This window comes from Herpailurus yagouaroundi, unplaced genomic scaffold (genome assembly GCF_014898765.1).
Source record: "Herpailurus yagouaroundi ecotype Mexico unplaced genomic scaffold, PumYag 141, whole genome shotgun sequence".
Taxonomy (NCBI): Eukaryota; Metazoa; Chordata; class Mammalia; order Carnivora; family Felidae; genus Herpailurus; species Herpailurus yagouaroundi.
Genome location: NW_024412396.1, coordinates 55,606,511 through 55,626,107, shown reverse-complemented (window position 1 = coordinate 55,626,107; position 19,597 = coordinate 55,606,511). Strand labels below are relative to the sequence as shown.

At 38.7% G+C, this 19,597-nt stretch overlaps 1 long non-coding RNA gene across 1 annotated transcript in view; it reads right to left on the bottom strand.

Annotated features, from left to right (window-relative positions):
• LOC121031316 (uncharacterized) overlaps positions 1-17,926 on the bottom strand; it is an 18,703-nt gene extending 777 nt beyond the window's left edge. The window contains exons 1-2 of the long non-coding RNA XR_005790668.1: positions 17,916-17,926; positions 4,423-4,431 (exon numbers count right to left, since the gene is read on the bottom strand). This is a non-coding gene — a long non-coding RNA (uncharacterized LOC121031316). The remainder of the gene's footprint in view (positions 1-4,422; positions 4,432-17,915) is intronic.
• Between the last annotated feature and the right edge of the window lie 1,671 nt (positions 17,927-19,597).

The window sequence follows — 19,597 nt, the reverse complement described above, 5'->3', positions numbered from 1 at the left end:
CCCTTTGGACAAAGGGTTTGGACTCAAACCCTTTGGACAAAGGGTTTCATTTTCATTTACTTCCATATATTTTTTAATAACTTCCTGTTTGACCCATTCATTCTTCAGCAGGATGTTCTTCAACCACCATGTATTTGGGGGCTTTCCAAAATTTTTCTTGTGGTTGATTTCAAGTTTCATACCAGAGTGATCTGAAAATATGCCTGATATGATCTCAATCTTTTTATACTTGTTGAGGGCTATTTTGTGACCCATTATGTGATCTGTTTTGGAGAATGTTCCACGTGCACTCGAGAAGAATGTGTATTCTGCTGCTTTTGGATAAAAAGTTCTGAATATATCTCTTAAGTCCATCTTGTCCAATGTGTCATCCAGAGCCACTGTTTCATTAATTGATTTTCTGCCTAGATGATCTATCCATTGATGTAAGTGGAGTGTCAGGGTACTATCATCTATACATTTATTTATGTTTGTATTTAATTGATTTATATATTTGGGCACTTCACATTGGGGGCATAAACATTTATAATTGTTAGCTGTTTTTGATGGCTAGACCCTTTAACCATGATATAATTCTCTTCTTCATCTCTTATTACAGTATTTGTTTTAAAATCTAGTTTGTGTGATGTAAGTATGGCTACTCCAGCTTTCTTTTTATGTCCAGTAGCATGATAGATGGTTCTTCATCCCCTCACTTTCAATCTTCAGGTGTGCTTAGGTATAAAATGAGTCTTTTGTAGGCAGAATATAGATAGATCTTATTTTTTTATCCATTCTGATACCCTATGTCTTTTGATTGGGTAATTTAGTCCATTTACATTGAGAGTTATTATTGAAAGATGTGGATTTAGTGCCATTGTGTTATCTGTAGGTTTTGTGTTCGTGGCGATGTCTCTGGCCCTTTGTATTCTTTGCAGCATTCCACTCAGAGTCCCCCTTAGGATGTCCTGCAGGGCTGATTTAGTGGTCATGAACTCCTTTAGTTTTTGTTTGTCTGGGAAAGCCTTTATCTCTCCTTCTATCCTGAATGACAGCCTTGCTAGATAAAAGCTTCTTGGCTGCCTATTTTTCCTACTCAGCACATTGACTATTTCCTGCCACTCCCTTCTGGCCTGCCAAGTTTTGGTGGACAGGTCTGCTACTACCCCTATGTGTCTATCCTTGTTAGCTAAGGCCTGTTTGTCCCTCTCTGCTTTCAGAATTCTCTCTTTGTCTTTGTATTTTGCCAGTTTCACTATGATATGTCATGGTGTTGACCTGTTTTTGTTGATTTTGAAGCGAGTTCTCTGTGCCTCTTGGACTTGGATGCCTGTTTCCTTCCCGGAATAGGGAAGTTCTCAGCTATAACCTTCTGCCCCTTTCTCTTACTCTTCTTCTTCTGGAACTCCTATGATATGGATATTATTTCATTTCACGGAATTACTTAACTCTCTAATTCTCTCCTTGTGGTCTAGTAATTTCCTTTCCCTCTTTTTATCAGCTTCATTATTTTGCATAATTTTATCATCTATTTCACCTAGTCTCTCATCTGCTTCCTCCATCCTTGCTGTCACTGTATCTAGCTTATTTTGCATCTCGTTTATAGCATTTCATAATTCATCATGACTATGTCTTAGGTCTCTGATCTCTGCTGAGATTATAGATAGATTCTCTACTGTCATCTATGCTTTTTTCAAGCCCAGCTCTTAGTCTTATGACTGTTATTCTAAATTTTTCTTCAGACATATTGTTTATATCTGTCTTGAGCAATTCTCTGTCATTTCTTCCTGGGTTTTCTTTTGAGGAGAATTCTTCCATTTTATCATTTTGGCTAGGTTTCTGTCTTTTACATGCTTTAATAGCTTGTTATGTGTCTTGCACCTGTGAATGCTACTATATTAAAAAAGGGTCATACACTGTCTAGGGCCTGGCACTTGAAGAAGCGTTTTTGGAGTGTGTTGTATGCACTCTGTTGTTGCGTTTTGACTGCTCTATCCCACTGGTCAATCCTCTGCAAAACTCCTCCTTGTGTGTAGTGATGGAGTGTTTGGACCTTCCACCAGCTGTGCTTTGATTTGTTCATTGAAGTAACCCTCGATCCCACCAAACTGTCTCCTTCCACCTGTGATGATCCTTCTGCCAGTCCACAGATTGATTTCCTTGGTGTTCCAAATGATCTGACTTCGATACAGCTGTGTTGAAGGGACAAGGGAACTCCTGCTCCCCCTACTTCTCCACCATCTTAACTCCCCCTGTATTTAATTTTTTAATGGCTGCATAACATTCCATGATATATCATGTTATATCATGATATATCATGTTATATAAAAATTAATGATTGTTTCAGTAATTATTCTAATGTTATGTATTTACCTTTCCCATGAAACCTTTTCCCTATACCATGAAAAACTTGGCAATAAGTACCCCTGTCCATATACTCCTATATACTGGAAATTTCCAAGAAAGGCTCTGCTTAGTCAAAAAGTATATATCTTTGTAATTTTATTAGCTACAGGCAATTTGTTTCCCAAAACAACTCAACAACCCACTTTTTGTTCCCCCCATCCTCATTAGTATGTGTGGGATACTCAGTGTTAGCTGTTGTGTCCTATTCCCAGCCTCAACCCTGCCCCAAAAGACTTCACCCTGCCAGGTGTTGCATGAGTCACAGTCCACGAAATTTCACCACCCTGCAGATCCTATGCCTTGAATTCCACTTTATCATTTAACATATATTTATTGAGCTTCTACTACATGGCTGTCACTTTGTTGGGCACCTTGGAATACAGACGTAAACAAGAGAACTGAAAGCAACTACAAGTGAATGTTACCAAAAGCAACTTTGAAGTGCTGAGAAGAATTTTTAGGGAAAGGTCACCTAGTCTGGGGACACTTTCCTGAGGGAAGAAATAGTCAACATTTTTGGTCTTTTTTAAAACTCATTGTATTGGCTTCCTATGGCTGTTATAACACATTACCACAAATTTAGTGCCTTGAACACTTTGCTCCCTTTTGTGCCTGTATATTAGTTTCTTGATGTGACTCCAATAAATTACCACAAACTTGGTGCTTAAAAACAATAGGCAATCATTCTCTCACAGGCCAGAAATCTGAAATTGGGATAAAATCAAGGTGTCAGCAAGACTATGCTCCCTCCAAATACGCTAGGGGAGAAATTGGTCCTTGTATCTTTTAACTTCTGATGGCCACTGGCATTCCTTGGCTTGTGGCTGAATGCCTCCAATCTCTGCCTCTCTGCTCACATTACCTTCTCCAATTCTGTCTGTCTCAACTCTCCCTCTGTTTCTCTCTCATAAGAATACATTTGATTGCATTTAGGGACCACATGGAATAATTCAGACTAATCCCATCTATCTCATCTCAAAATCCTTAATCCCATCTGCAAAGCCATTATTTGTCATTTGAAGTACTATTCACAGGCTTTGTGGATTAGGTCATTGGTATGTCTCAGGGGAAGGAGAAGGGCGTTATTCAGCCAATCACACTCATTTATTTTATTTTTGTATTGAATTTATATACAGAGATTCCTATTTTAGATGAGAAAATTTTAGCATATACTTCATCCATGATTTTGGAAAAATAATATAGACAGCTACCAACAAAAAGATCAAGAGATCTTATCCAGTTAAGTGGGGTGGGGTGGAGATCTGAGGCATTTATTAGTTACCTTAAGTCATAGTTTCATTATTTTGAAACAACCAACTGCCTCCAGGGGACTGTATTGCTATATTTGAAATATAAGAGATACCATTTTCAAAGCACTATATACACAATAAATATTAAATACCATTATTGAATTTTCCCACAAAGTATCACAGAGTAAGAAGCAGTTCTATATCTGTATTCCAGCTCCATTCTGATTGCTAAATGGGAATTCCTGGTTAAATCCATTTTTCTTGTGTGTGTGAGAGAGAGAAAGAAAGAGAGAGTGTGTGCAGCTCAGAGCCTGTCTCAAGGTTTCATTCCATGACCCTGGGATCATGATCTAAGTCGAAATCAAGAATCAGAGATTCAACTGATTGAACCACCCAGGCACCCCTTTTAAACTTCTTTTTCTACCTTCTATGTTAACAAGAAAGAAAAATTCTCCCCAATTCTCAGATACTTAAAAAAAAAAAAAAACGTTTAGAATAATATGTGTGTGTGTGTGTGTGTGTGTGTGTGTGTGTGTGTGTGTATGCCCTTAAGTTGGCACAGATCCATCCAATCTCTTATAGTAACCAATCTTATATTGGCATTTATGTTTTTAACAAGAAATAATCCATCGTTTAGCCAGAACAGACATTGTTAGCCAATTACTGATGCATGCTGTTTAGCTCATTCTGGTTTTAGAGCCCTCTTGGATAGGAGACTCCAGAGTCACCAATTTGTCAGAGCTAGTACCTAAGGGGAAACCTCTTTATCATCCCTGGAGAAACTCACCCATCTTGACTTTACTCTGTGTCTGAAATGTGGTCATGAATTTACTCAGGTTAATGCCACAGGGAATTTATGGGTTATTTTATTTCATTTAAGTTTTAATTTTTAAGTGTATTTATTTTGAAAGAGAGAGAAAGCAAGCAGAGGAGGGGCAGAGAAGGGGAGAAATAGAATCCCAAGCAGGCTCCTCACTACTAATGCAGAGCCCAATGAGGGGCTTAATCTCACAAATTGGGAGATTCTGACCTGAGCTGAAAACAAGAGTCAGACACTTAATTAACTGAGCCACCGAGGCACCTCTATTAATTTATTATTTTAGAGAGAGAGAGAGAGAGCATGGGCAAAGGAGAGAGGCAGAGGGAGAGGGAGAGAGAGAGGAAGAGAGAGGGAGAGAGGGAGAGAGAGAATATTAAGCAGGCTCCACACTCAGGGTGGAGCCCATCGTGGCAATCAATCCCACCATTCTGGGATCATGACCTGAGCCAAAACCAAGAGTCAGACACTCAACTGACTGAGCCTCTCAGATGTCCCGAGAACTTATGTTTTTAAGCATACTTTCATTAGAAATAGAACTCTATGCGCTACTTCTTTCAGCAGGTTACTTTTCTTGATTAACCTTTAAGAAGAATAATAGCCAATGATCATGGGAAGGAAAAAGTCATGTTCTATATTCTCTATGGCATGCATGTTTTTTTCCATTCTTCTATGCTCTGGAACTTTCTCTTTTTTTTTTTTCTCCCCAAACAAAATAAATAATAATGATAATAATAATAATAATAATAATATTCACTGTTTTAAAATAATATGTATCATTTTACAATTCTCTGCACAACAGTTTGAGATGTTATAAGTTTAACAAAAAGTGAGATGTGTTTTGAAGTTCTTTCTAGTCATGAATTAATGATATTGTTTATCTCAACACCACAAGAAATCCAATAGATCTTGAGGTGAAAGACAAAGCTTTCCTATGGGAAGGCAGATGACTGACACCTCAGAAGAGTATAGGAAATTAAAAATTTCACAGGCAAAATTGGCAACTTGTTTTAAAGCTTCAATGTTAATTCCCTTGCAAGTGAGTCACAGGAAAATGACTGAAGGCTGAAAGTGACAAAGACTGAAATATCATATGTAAAACACAAACCAAAATCACTTTTGGTGACTCACCTGCCTAAACAGTACCAATGTATTTTAGACTAGTCCTCCCTCAAACTGTGGTTTATGTTTTTGTTGGAAGAGGTCATTGAGAGGATATGACCTGTGGTTCGGAGAAGGGCCATGGGAGGCTCCTCCCCCCACCGCTGCCCCTGGAAAGAACACTCTGTCCACCGTTTCTACAGCAGGAAGTGTTTAGGTGCAGCCTTGAGAGGGCAATGTATTGTGGAGACCATCTGGACCAGCTCTGTGACAACCCAGGTAAGGCCTTCATATAAACTTTTAAGATTCTGGCAGGTGGGTGAGGAAACCTATCATCCTGCAGCTGCTCTCACAAGCCTCATAAAAATTCAAGCATTTGTTACTTCCCTTGCTTATTAAACCAGCCATTTACACAGGAATCTGGAGTGGCCGACCTCTTCCACCTTGCCCTCTGTGGATGAGGACCAGTTACAAACAAAAGGCTTTGCAGTCAAACGGGTCTGAACTCAAATTCTGTCTTGGTATCCAATTAACTGGTAATCTGAAACAAGTCACTTTGTTTTTCTGAGGTCCTTTCTCCTCATTTATAAGAGGGAAAATGTGACATTGTCCAAATTAGTCCTTGCCCCAGAGCTTCCAGATAAAATACAAGACACCTAGTTAAATTTGAATTTTAGATGAACATCCGATACTTTTTTAATGCTTCGTAGTTACACTAAAAGATTATTTGGTGCTTATCTGAATCCAAGTGTATCTGGGAATCCTGTATTTTTATTTACTAAATCTGGCAACCCAATTTTTTCTTACTATTGTCTTTCTTAGCAACCTGCAGTTTTCTTTCACAGCAATTGCATTGCAGTGTTGATTATTTATTTAACATATCTCTGTTCCACTGGACTATAAAGCTCCAAAGGGCAGAATCTGGTTTATTTCTCTCCTACACACCTAGCAATAAGCACAGTGTCCAGCACAAGAGGTGATAAAAGCAATCTGGAAGAGTAGAATTAATGAATGCATAGATACTCACGTGGAGGGAGGTATGAGTTTGAGTTCCAAAGTTTATAAATTGCAATGTTACTTATTATAATTTATCTCTAAAATTAGTACTTGGACTATCTAATCCCCACAGACTATCTGAAGAGAAAATTCTTTGTTTACATGCTTTATAAAAAGCAACGGCTCGTTAGGACTTTCAGTGCAATAATTCCTAAGATTCTGAAATAGGGGCACCTGGGTGTCTCTGTGGGTTGAGCATCCGACTTCGGCTCAGATCACGATCTCACAGTTAGTGAGTTCAAGCCCCACATCAGGCTCACTGCTGCCAGCGCAAAGCCTGGATCCTCTGTTCCCCTCTCTGCCCCTTCCCCACTTGCACTCTCTCAAAAATAAATAAACATTTAAAAAATAAAAAATAAAATTCTGAAACAGTTAGACACAGCCATAATGATAGATACAGTTATTTGGCCAACTACCATATACTAGATATTTTAATGACATTACCTCTAGTCCGTGGATAGCCTTTCAATATACGTATGAGATCCATTTTGAGATGAGAAAATTCAAATTCAAATGTTTGTCCCAGATCACAGAGACAGGGAAGTGACTATAGTTTGTTTTAGTCAACCTCCATTTGACCTTGTAAAGCTCAAATGAACATTTCTCAGACCCCCTTCAAGCTAGGGTTCTAGATGTGAATCAGCTTCCACTGATTACATACACTTGTGCATGATTTGAGCAGGGGCAGTGAGACAGAGGCAAACTTCTTGTGGCTCTCGGCTTTGGTTGCTGGCAAGTAAAACCACGACAGTGTGAGATTTTGAGCCTCTGGGATGCTGGGAAGAGCTGCAGTGGCGGTGCTCAAAGAGGCTGCTGGCTTCCAGCACAGCGCTGCAAGACAGCATCAAAAGCAGAGCTCTCCTACGGGAGCAGCTCCTTATAGCTCTTGGAGTCGCTCCAGGGTACAGCCTACAACCCGTTTCTCTAGCCTCTCTAACAATTTTGTGAGCCCCTATGCCCGTACATTAAAGTCCCTCATGCTTTAGATACCCACAGTGGATTCTGTTTCCTGCCCCGAACCCTGGTGGATACAGCAAGCGGTCAACAGACTTCAAATTTTATTCCAAATTTGGTTCTAACTCTTGCTTTTTCCTCCATACTGTGCTGTATATAATTTTTTATTTTTCAAAGAAAATGTTTTTTTAAACGTTTATTTTTAAGAGACAATCTGTTCTTTCCTTCTATAAGTCGAGAGGAAAGTCTATTGTACAGATAGGTTCTCAAAAGGATTGCAATAAAAAGCCTGACTCCATTTTTGGATCTTCAATTGCTTGAAAGCTTGTAAAGCTCCCCCATTCCCTTCTCCTTCTGGCCCGTCTGGTGAAGCTCACGCTAAAGTCTCAGATGCTACCTTCCTCTGGTTCTGGCGGGAAGTTCAGATCTCTAGCAGGACTCCTTACCCTGGCCCTCCACTTCTAATTTTGCCATGAAAAGCCAAGCTGGTCTCCTTTCTTTGTTCTCTCAAGCCATTTTGAACCAGTCTGGGGTCCCACCCTGAACTCTCCAGAAAGTCCCATTATGTCAGAAATAAACTTTTTTTTTTTCCAACGTTTATTTATTTTTGGGACAGAGAGAGACAGAGCATGAACGGGGGAGGGGCAGAGAGAGAGGGAGACACAGAATCGGAAACAGGCTCCAGGCTCTGAGCCATCAGCCCAGAGCCCGACGCGGGGCTCGAACTCATGGACCGCGAGATCGTGACCTGGCTGAAGTCGGACGCTTAACCGACTGTGCCACCCAGGCGCCCCAGAAATAAACTTTTTCATACCATCTTGGTGTATACATGGCATTGTCATCTTGCCACCCAAACCAAATTTTGGATGGGGGCCCACCCTGCTTTCACAAAGCAACCACAGCAATGGTTCTTAGTATTTATCTTAGTTCAGATTGCCATGACAAATTATCACACACTGGATCGCTAAAATGACAGAAATTTATGTCTCACCGTTGTAGAGGCTGAGAAGTCCAAGATCAAGGCGATGGCTAATCTTGTGTCTGGTGAAGGCCGTCTTCTCGGTTTACAGTGGACATCTGCTTGCTGCGTTTTCACATGAGAGAGAGGTAAGAGAATATCTCTCTTGTGTCCCTCTTATAAGAGCACTAATTCTATTCCTGATGACCCCCCCTTCATGACCTAATCACTTCCCAGAGGTCCCACCTCCAAATACCTTCACATTAGAGATTAGGACTTTGACACATGGATTTTGGAAGAGAGGGTGCCCAAACATTCAGTCTAGAGCAGTGTTATAACACGCCTAAAGATATATAGATATAGATATAGATAGATAGATAGATAGAGATAGAGATACATTTTTTTTTTTTTTGAGAGAGAGAGAGAGAAGAGAATGCACAGGGGAGGGATAGAGGGAGAGGGAGAGAGAGATAGAGAGAGAGAGAGAGAGAGAGAGACAGAGAGAGAGAGAGAGAGAGACAGAGAGACAGAGAGAGAATCCCAAGCAAGCTCCACACCCAGGGCAAAGCCTGACGTAGGGCTCAATCTCAAGATGGTGAGGTCATGACCTGCCCCAAAATCAAGAGTTGGACACTTAACCGATTGAGCCACCCAGGCACCCCACTCCTAGAAAAATACTTTAAGTAGCAAAAAAGGAAGAAAGAAACAAAAATAAAAAAGAAAGAATATGTGATCTAACTAGAGGTAAAATTGATTCACAGAGAAAATTTCTTGAGGACAAAACAGCTTTATTTGAAGAACCCTTACCTACAAACATATTATGTGAAATATCTATGCATTGAAAACTTTTATGTGAAATCCAATTGTGATTCATTCTAATAGCTTCAATAGAAATGCAATTATTTCCAACATCCAAGCATTTTCAGAAACAGCCATTGTGTTAAAGAGCAGTTTTAATGCACAAGCAATATGAGGTTGTTAAATATTTTAACTACTGCATGAGTGACTAAGAATTAATATTTCAGGATTAAAATTCATTGATTATTGAATTTCTGCTATCAAGTCATTATAAATCAATGATGAATGTGATTTCCATGGGACATCTTTTAGTTAATAACTTGATAAATCTAACAGCCTAAACAGGGGCAAAAATCACACTTAGTATTTCAAAGTGGCTTTGAAAGAAGACAGCATCTCTCCATTGGAGTGCTATTTGTGTTTCAACAAAATGAAACAAAATCACAAAATTTTAAACCTAGGCAAACAACTTGAAACTTGATCTGTAAGCCCTTAACTACAAAAGAGAAAACGATTCATACAAGTCAGGAGTCCAGCAGCCTATGAGTGAAAAGACTGGGCCTATATGGGCACCAGACCTTACAACAATTGGCTCAAAGCTCTTACCCATTAAATACCTCTGTAGGAATTCTGATGGGTAGCAAACAGTCAGGATACTAGAAAACATATTTTTGGAATGTTTTAATATAATGTCTATTAGATAAATCCATTTGTCCTAGTTAAAAAAAATTTTTTTCTCACATACACTCATTAGCTTGTAAACAGGATTGCTGTTAACTATACAGCATCTTCGTGCAAGTAGAAAAAGACATCCCCTCTGGGTAGATGTAGCAGGGTGCAAATGAGCCATATTGTCTGCACCCAGGAACCCCACAGTGGGTGCCTTTGTGCACCATACACAGTGCCTCTCATACTCAGTGACCCGGATTATGCAATCAGTCTTTCTCCACTGTGTGTGAATGTGTGCATTGCTCACTCTTTCCTCAAATCTCCCCCTAACTCTCCTTCCCACTCTCCATCTTTTCTGCATCATTTTTAGTTTAGTATAACAGTGTTTGCGTTTTCAATTTAAGCTTTTGCTCCATGCAATGTGAGAGGCAATATGCACTGTGGTGATTTGCAACATGAGCTCCAGAACCAGTCACACTAGGTTTGATTCCCATGTCTGCCATTTACTAGGTGTGAATTTTGTCAATTTTCTCAACCTTGCCTGGCACTGTTTTCTTTCTTTATTTTTTATTTATTTTTTAATTTTTTAAATGTTTATTTATTTTTGAGAGACAGAGTGTGAGTGGGGGAGGGGTAGAGGGGGGAGAGAGAGAGAGAGAGAGGGAGAGAGAGAAGGAGACACAGAATTCTAAGCAGGCTCCAGGCTCTAAGCTGTCAGCACAGAGCATGACACCGGGCTCGAACCCACAGATTTGACCACGAGATCATGACCTGAGTCGGAGTTGGACACTTAACTGACTGAGCCACCCGGGCTCCCCTAGCCCTGTTTTCTTACCTACAAACTAGTCTTAATGATATCACTCTCCTTATGGAGTGTTGTGAAGAGTTAATACCTGTAAAACATTTTAAACAGTCCCTAATACACAGAAATCTCTAAAGAAATGCTTCCTAAGCCTGAATTGCCTATGAAAGTCACAGCAAAAGTCAGATATGATGTTTACTCTATGATATGTGAACATGGCAAACACACTCCTCAGAACTTCATAACCAAGAGTCTGTTCCTGCACTGGCCAGAAGGCAGGCAAATGTTCCCCACTAGAATATGAACCATAACGTGTAAAGGGCCACAGGGGGATGCGGAGGCAGCAGCTTGCTCCAGAGAGGAGGAGTGGGTGTCCTGACACAAGTTTCAAATCATGGGGCCTTGTGAGGAAGTTCAGTGCTTGTGAGCAAGATGGACAATCAGTTCCTGTGGTCAGTGCACCCCTCAAAAAAGGTCCACATCCTACTCCCAGACAAGGAACTCCATGGGTTAAGTTACTGTTACTGAGATGAGGAGATTAGCCCACAATATCTGACTGGTCTAAATTTAATCACGAGAGTTCACATAAGTGAACGCAGGAAGCAGAGTGGTTGAAGATGCTGTGGTGCTGGCTTTGAAGATGGAGGAGGAAGGCCACCAGTTAAGGAATGTGGTGATCTCTAGAAACTGGAAAAGGTGAGGAAGCAGATTCATCCCAAGAGTCCACATGGAAAGAATTCAGCCTTTTTAATACAGTAAAACCTTGGTTTGTGAGCAGAACTTGTTCTAGAAACATGCTTGTAAGACAAAGCACTTGTATATCAATGTGAATTTCCCATAAGAGTAATGGAAACTCAGATGATTCATTCCACAATTCAAAAATATTCATATAAAAATGATGACAATACTATAATAATAATATAGAATAACAAAGAAAATACAAAATATAAAGAAAAACAAATTAACCTGCACTTATCTTTGTAAACCTTGTGGCTGGTGTGAGGGAGACAAGAGAGAGGAGGGTTATTGTGTAGGACCATTTTCTTTTTTTTTTTCTTTTTTTTTTTAGGACCATTTTCATTATCACTAACAGAATCACTACTATTTATTGGCACAGTGGAATCTTTTTTTTTTTTTCATGCAACTTTAACCAAGAACCTATCCAAAGACACTTACTTTTGCCTCCTTTGGAGGATTTCATGCAAATGTGACATTGCATTGATGATCACTCACAATCTGGCAAGCCAGAGAGAGAGAGAGAGAGAGAGAGAGAGAGAGGAACCATCAGCTCATTTGTGATCAGGTGACATCTGGCATCACGTACTACTCATATTGCAAGACGTGGCTCATTTATCAGGTTAAAATTTATTAGAAATGTTTGCTCATCTTGAGGACACTTGCAGAACAAGTTACTTGCAATCCAGGGTTTTACTGTCCCTTGATTTTTTTCTCCATGAGGCATGCATTGCATTTCCAACATACTGAACTGTAGGATAATAAATTTATGTTGCTTTAAGTCAGTAATTTGCTGCAGCATCAATAAGAAATTAGTAGAGCTTCCCAGTGATTCTATGTCTTGTGATTTTTTTTCTGTTCTACCAAGAAGCACAGTTAAGTACCATCACTATACATGGCTACCATGAAGATGCGAGCACATCAAGATGCCAGATTGTGTGACGCCATTGGTATTTGTCCAGCCAGCACCTCTGCCATTGATACACATCTGCTTTCTGGTCCCCTATCCTAAACAATCCAAGAAAAGATTTGGTCTCATTTTCCAAATTGGGTTGAAATTTACTTCTACATGTTTTCTGTGAGATATTTGAATTCTTAGGTTCTTTTTCTCACACTGTAGAAAAAATGTTCTGCCTCCTACTCGTAGAAGAAGAAGACGACATATTTTGAAATCAAGGGAGTTCTTCCCTTAACTCTGTAGTCATTCAAGGCCAAGGTTACCCGGGAGAGAAATTGCCCTTACCTTGTACTAGGTATCTGTGCTGACTGTTTCAGATGCTGTTGAGGATTTCTAAATCATCAACTTTCTTCCCATCCCTCTGTTAATCTTGTCCCAATAGTTTAGTGAACTAAATTAATCTCTTAGCTCAGTTCTCACCCCAACATAACAAGATGTTTGGTACTGAAGATACATTGCCATTGCCCCTTACTCTTCATGTATAGGTCTGTCTTTACCCAATTTCCTGAACTCTGAGCTACACAGCAGATGAGTGACCAATGACCACCACCTTGTCCTCTAAACAAGCATTTCCTGACCTACATGTTTTCAACTTCTGAAACTCAAGGCTCTTTCAAAGAAGGAGTAAAGAGACTATGACCCTGAGAAATGCACACAGAGACCCTCACCCAAGAGCAAACCCAAGGTTTCTCCCTTATACATAGTGAATGTTAGCTACTACATGATGATTTTATTCCATTCAATCCAACAAGCATTAATTGAGACCTTACTCTGGGCAAAGAATAGTAATTAAGTCACACATGGCATTAGGGAAACTGCTGACATTTGTGTTGATGATAGATACTAAAGAATTAACAAAATTAGAAGGGAAAACCTAAAAAAAATGGCTGTGGTGATATAAGAGTAATACTAATTACAGTAATTTATGGGAACTGCTTATCACTAATGCCTAATTACTATGCAGCAAAATCATGAGGATGCATGCCATTAAATGTGTGTATGAGGGACTTTGGTGTGTGTTGTGTTAGATTAGATTAGAACAATGAAATATAAACATGCATGCTCAGTCCTCATAATGTGTTACTATGCAGTAATTTGTCATCTGTTCACAATTTTTAAAAATTAGAGAGAAATGCTTAGCCTATGAATAATATAACTTGGTTCTTTTATACCAGGGAAGCTATAAATTGATTAGTGCACTTGATTTTCTAAATGAGTTCCCTATTGTTGCCATCAAGAATTGTAGTGTGTTTTTTTTTTTCCTCCCAGGCTTTCTTATAAATAAATTTTTCTTTTCCAGCATTTGATTCTAGAATAAATGCAACTCTGAGAAGTTTGTTATATTGATAATCTGCAGAAAGAATGAGATAGATAGAATGAGTCTGATCAAGTCTGTGTGGTCAAACCAATCCATCAAGCTGTTTGCAGATTACTTATCAATCACACAAGAGTACCAAGTCCCAATTACTTCAAGTTCAGTTAAATTGATGTTCACATTGATGTTCTATCATCTCTCAATGCCTTTTCTCATTTAAAATCCATGCTATCCATTAATATGGGCTCACTGAGTTTGATTTTGCAGGTTGTGCCACGTACATAAGTTTCCCAGATGTAGGAACTGAAATCCAGCTAAAGCGCCACAGTCTAAAATCTGAGCCATGGTCCAGGGCGTTATCAAGATTTTCTAATCATACACGTAGCTAGTAGTCACCCTGCTTTTAAACCACCCTCGTGTCAATTTCACCATCATTTTCTGAACTCCTGAAACTTACCCACCTATGCATGAGCTTCCAGTCCAGACTCTGAATTTCCACTGTGTAGCACAGTGCCTGACACATGATAGATCTCTAATAATTTTTGACAGTCTTCTGACATCGAGGGCTGCCCTCTATTTCTAAACCCTTTTATGCCAGAAGTTTTCATTGAATTTTCAGGGTGGCCCATAAATGTCACGTTGTGCATGGTTCAACCATGTTAACAATCATGCCATCTTACTCTGTTATTTTAACTTCCAGTCCACCACTTGCTCCACGATTACTGATGGTAACTTCACATCTATGTCAATGATCCTTAAAATGCCAACCTCACATACCCTCAACTTCCTGAACATCCTCAAGTTCATTTCATTTGGTTTACTTCACCTTAAGTCTTGTCATTATTTGAAATTTCTCCACCTCCAAGATCCAAAAGTCTGAATCTCCCTACTTTGACCATGCCTTTCATTTCTCCACTTCATCTGCTCACTCACTGTGTGGTATATGTTCTTTCCTCACCATGTTACCTCTTTATCTCTATGACGCATGTGGCTCTTTTCCAAATTCATTTGCCTTCATACCAGGTTTTGGTCAGTTACTCCATTCACTGTTACAATACTCTCTTGAATGTTCATATCATTTATTTATATTGCCTTAAATTATATCAAACCCCAAATAGATTGCACTACCCACATTCTGCACTCATACTTGCAGGCAGCCAAGCATTAGTGGGAACAATTCCACGGCCAGGTTTGTTGAGTCAACTTCCATCCATCTTCAGTTAGGTTTTTGGTTCTGCTGCTCAGAAAAACATTCACAACATTGTACCAAGAGGACATATCTAAAATTTGTGTCTCCATTTCTTTATCCATAAAATGAGGATAATAATGTGCATAAATATAACATATAATCAAATAATATAAATTAGCTAAGCCAGTGTTTTCTACCTGTTAGCATGTCAGGGTGTTAATAAGCATTTGTTAATACAAATTAACCCCAAATAAACCTAACAATTATAGATGCTTCCTGACAAGTAGCCTTTTGACTCCCCAAAATATTACTGCAGCACTCAGAAAATTTCTGTAATAATTATGAATGGGTGGGCAGCAGAGACATGGATTGAGACTTCAGAAGAGTTTAGAGAATCTACAAAAGTATAAAAAAGATAAACTAAAATGACAAAGGGGTCTTATATTCTTCACTTTCTGCATTAGTTATGCATTTCTATATTCCTTGCCATTAAATGAAGCTTTATGCCTAGTAGAAACTTTTCATTAATCACATTACCATGTTGTTGCAACAAATATGCATCTAGTATCTTCTCCCATCTCTCTCTCAAAATGGCATTCTATCTGCCCTTTTTACACTCAATTTTTAAAGAAAGATAAGAAACTTTTTTCAAGCCTAGAACTTTGGGTTGTTTTTAATCTAAATTTCTTCTTTTACCAGAATGTCAGTGCCCTGCATCCTTATTTTTTTCTTCTCTGTTGGATCCTTTGTATGAGGCTACAGATTTTTCATCATTTAATATTTTAAACTTTATATGTATCATGAAATCCTCAACTGGTGATTATCAACCTGCACACAAGAGCTACTTCCTCTGTGAAGATATTTTTATTTCCAAATTGACAGTAATAATTCCATCCCTTGAAATAATATATCAATCCCTCTAAAACTTTTTTATACTCTTCAACCACAGATAACTACAAAAGAAGATACAACATGAGATCTCTGGGGCGCCTGGATGGCTCAGTTGGTTAAGCATTCAACTCTGGCTTGGTTCATGATCTCCTTGTTCTTGAGTTCCAGCCCGGTGTTGGGCTCTGTGCTGACAGCTCAGAGCCTGGAGCCTGCTCCGGATTCTGCCCCTCCCACACTCAAGCTCGCGGGGGCGGGCGTGCGCGTTTTCTCTCTCTCTCTCAAAAATAAATAAATATTAAGAAAAAAATTTAACATGAAATTTCCACAGTAGTTGAAGCTTCCTTGTGAAAGGATCTATGGTTATTGACTTTGATAATTGCAAGTAGTAGACGCCCAAGGAAATTGTTGTATCAATTAACTTTCAATCACACTTAACTAAAAAAAAAAAAAAAAAGAGTAGGTGGTTTTGATTAGATAATGACAGCTACTCGAAAGGTTTTCCATTTCCCCCTACTGAGCTGAGCCACTGTTTTGGGTCCTCAGAAAAAGCAAAGACAAACCCCAGTGTTTATTTCCATCTGCAGGAAAAACCTGTTTCTCTTTCCATTCCTCTCCACTGCCAATACTTCACTCTGACATAAGATGTGTGCAGTCATAATGTGGGAACTTTTCTGTACATATGTTTTATTTCAATTACAATCTCATCAAAGTATAAAAGTACCAAAGCATCAAAGTATAAGTCAAAAGCCAAAATTTAGGGCATGAATTATCAAGATTTAAGATGTTACCCCAGCTCTATTTAGAGGCAAATGCACAGCTGTAAATGCTTTTATTTTTAAGGAAGAAGTAAATTAAGTATGTCACATGAGCAGTTCTGAGAAGAATACCAAAGAATTTAGTAAAAAGAGAAGGAATTTATCAAATATTGGCATACAAGTAAATGCATTAGGAAACTACAAACAGTATAGCCAAAATATTTATCTCAGACTTGTTTCCTTAAAAAAAACCCAAAACACAGATAAACCACTCTCTGGCCTAATGAAGATAAAAGAGTGCAAACACAAAAACAATAACAATAAAAAATTAAAAATTAGGGATAATTTTAATTTTTTTATGTTTATTCATTTTTTGAGACAGAGAGAGAAAGAGAGAGAGAAGGAGATAGTGTGAGTGGGGGAGGGACAGACAGACACACAGAATCTGAAGCAGGATCTCAGCACGGAGACCTACGTGGAGCTTGAACTCATGAACCACAAGATCATGACCTGAGCTGAAGTCGACTGCTTAACTGACTGAGCCACCCAGGTGCCCCAGGAATGATTTTAAAAGATAAGGTGACTATTTTAAATCACACACAAAATACATGTGTATTTACTAGAGAAGTACTTAGAATGGTGGGAACATGGCAGCAATTGAAATTTCACTAGGAGGGAACTGACCATTTAATATTGGTATTTTTATGTAATAGATTTTATTCAATGTTATGCAACTATTCAACAGATTTACACAGATACAGTTTTACTTGTTCACAGGATTTATATAAATGTTATGTAACAAAATGTTAGCTTTTTATCTCTGGGTAGTGGTACTACCTCTTAGTGAAATTATGGAAATTATTAAAAGAAATAACATGTTCATTTTTTATATTCAACAATTTCATTCCAACACTTTCTATGTGTCAGACACAATGCCAGGTAGTTAAAAGAAAAAAGCAAAACCAATGCTTTCACTTTCTGATTATCTACTTTTTGAATTAAACATTAATCACAGCACCACATAAATGAAGTACAATGAGTATAAAAGGTATATGCAGTGTAGTTTGGGAACATGTAACAAGTACCTAACAATTTGGCATGTAATAAATGCTCAATCCAGGCGTGTTGGTCTTTCTTCCTCTTTCTGATACCAACTTACTTCTCTTTTCAGGGATTATACTACTTCTCAAAGGAATCCAGAGTAGACTTATCACAATTTCCTAAAGTAATTACAAAAAAATAATAAAATCAAGGAATAATAAAACCAGTTTCAACTCAGGACATTGGGGAAATCAGGCCCATTGTGTGCTAACGACATCCAATCTCTAAATCCCAACCATGTAGGCTTGCTAAAATTCACAGCTCAGGAGAATGAGTAATGAGATACCTGCCCCTGGTACCTCATTATCAGGCAAAAATAGGTTCAGGCACCAGGCTAATGAAAATGCAAGTATGGCTTACAAATCCACGTGAAAGACTGGTTTAGGCTGTTCCTGACCATTCACAGGCCTCTAACCCACTTGTGCCAATATCACTACAAAGGTATAGGTGGTCCCATTGGTCACAGGTAGGACCACTGAGAAGAGTGTATATATACACCATATCACTCTTCATGATACTTCATAATGGCCTTCACAATACTTACCATTATGTGTAATGACATATGCCTTAGGTGTGCTCCTGTGATTATTTGATTATGCTTTACTCACTTTGGTTTAACTTTCTCCAGAGCATTTTTCACAACTGATTTTTTTTTCTTATTTCCTCCACAGCTGAGTGGAAGAAAGAATAGGGAGACAAGATGGTGGATTCTAGCAAGGAACTCTATTAGTTCTTTGTGAAATCCTGGGGAAAAAAAATGATCCCAAGAGTAGAAAGGTTATACAGGTACTTTAGATTGTGGGTTCTTTAATGTCATTAAAGGGTGACATTTAAGCTAAATGGCCATTAGAAGCCGCCCATACATCCATAGGGGAAGTCAGTTCTTAGCAGTGGAAATAGATCATGGAAAGGCCTGATAGCGGTGAATGGGCTTGACTTCTTATAGGAACTTAAGATGCACTATAGAATGGGAGTTTAGAGGGTGAAGGGAAAATTGATACTGAGGAAGTTCAAAGAAATAGGTAGTACAGAGATCTTATAGGGTTTTCTAAAGCTGGGAAAGAAATTTATCATTTGCTTTGTACCAAACATAATGAGAAGCCCTACACTATTTTTCATCAAGGGAATTATATGGTCTTATTTATATATTTTTTTTTATTTTTTAATGTTTATTTTTGAGAGAGAGAGAGCACAAAGAAGGGGCAGAGAGAGAAGGGTACAGAGGATCTGAAGTGGGCTCCATGCTGACAGCAGAGAGCCCAATGCAGGGCTCAACCTTCCGAGCGGTAAGATCATAACCTGAGCCAAAGTCGGACGCTTAACTGAGAGCCACCCAGGCAGCCCAAGTCGTATTTCTATTTTTAAGAATTACTTTTACTGCTGTACAAAGAATGATTCATGGAAGGGTCCAAGTAGAACTGAGAAAAACAATCAGGAGGTTTTTGTATTTGTCAAGGACAGAGGAAATGGGTTTGGGCCAGCTAGGGTGGTGGTAGCAGAAATGGAAAAAGAAGATGGTTTGAGATATGTTTTATAGGACGAGTGAGCAGTATGTACTGATGACTTGGAGATGAAGGATGTAGACAGAAATAAATAAAAAATAACACCTAGATTTTGGTCACTGAATCCGAATGCTACCGGAGCTTTTTACAGAAAGGTGGAAAAGGAAGGAAAGAAGGAGCTGGTTTGGATGGACAAACCATGAGTTCACTTTTAGTTTGAAATGCCTGGCAGAAAGTCAAGTGATGACATCAAAACATGTGGTGATTTGAAATCTATGGAAATATGATTGCAGCCAGGGCTCAAGGGCCCAGGAAATATTTTTCCTTTTTGAAAAAAATTTCACACGTTTTTGCTCTCATC